The following is a 970-nucleotide window of genomic DNA, read 5'->3' on the forward strand; positions in this document are numbered from 1 at the left end:
ATCATTTAAGTGAATGAAGAATCCTTTGTGTTTAAGGCTCAAGGATATCCCTCTGTCACCATGGAGAGGAAGCATGAAGAGCTTCTCTCAAAACTCATTGACAGAGTCAAACAGAGCCCCCACAGTCAAACTCTAAGTTTGGTGTTGGGAGGCCACAACCAACTTCTAAGTTTGGTGTTGAACTCCCACATTCAAACTCTAAGTTTGGTGTTGGGAGGTCCCAACATTGCTCTGAGTATCTGTGAGGCTCCATGAGAGCCCACTGTCAAGCTACTGATATTAAAGAAGCGCTTGTTGGGAGGCAACCCAATGTTATATTTATCTATTTTCCATTGTTATTTTATGTTTTTATAGGTTGATGATCATGGGAAGTTACAAAATCAATTGAAAAAGCAAAAACAGAAAGAAAAACAGAAAGAAAAATAGCACACCCTGGAGGAGAACTTGCTGGCGTTTAAACGCTAGTAAAGCTAGCAGATGGCGTTTAACGCCCAGTTTGGCACCATTCTGGGCGTTTAACGCCAGAAAAGGGGCACCAAACTGGCGTTAAACGCCAGAAAAGGGCAAGAACTTGGCGTTAAACGCCAGAAATAGGCACCAGCCCGGCGTTTAACGCCAGAATTGGCATAAAGAGCATTTTTGCTCGCCACTTGGTGCAGGGATGAATTTTCCTTGACACATCAGGATCTGTGGACCCTACAGGATCCCCACCTACCCCACCACTCTCTCTCTTCTTCACCCATTCACCAATCACCTCAACACCTCTTCCCCAAAAACACCTCACCTATCAAATCCCACTATTCTCTTCACCACCCACATCCATCCTTCATAAAACCCCACCTACCTCACCATTCAAATTCAAACCACTTTCCCTCCCAACCCATCCTCACATGACCGAACCATACACCCCCTCTCCACTCCTATATAAACCCATCTTCACTCCTTCATTTTCACACAACCTAAACACTAT

This window comes from Arachis duranensis, chromosome 9 (genome assembly GCF_000817695.3).
Source record: "Arachis duranensis cultivar V14167 chromosome 9, aradu.V14167.gnm2.J7QH, whole genome shotgun sequence".
Lineage (NCBI taxonomy): Eukaryota > Viridiplantae > Streptophyta > Magnoliopsida > Fabales > Fabaceae > Arachis > Arachis duranensis.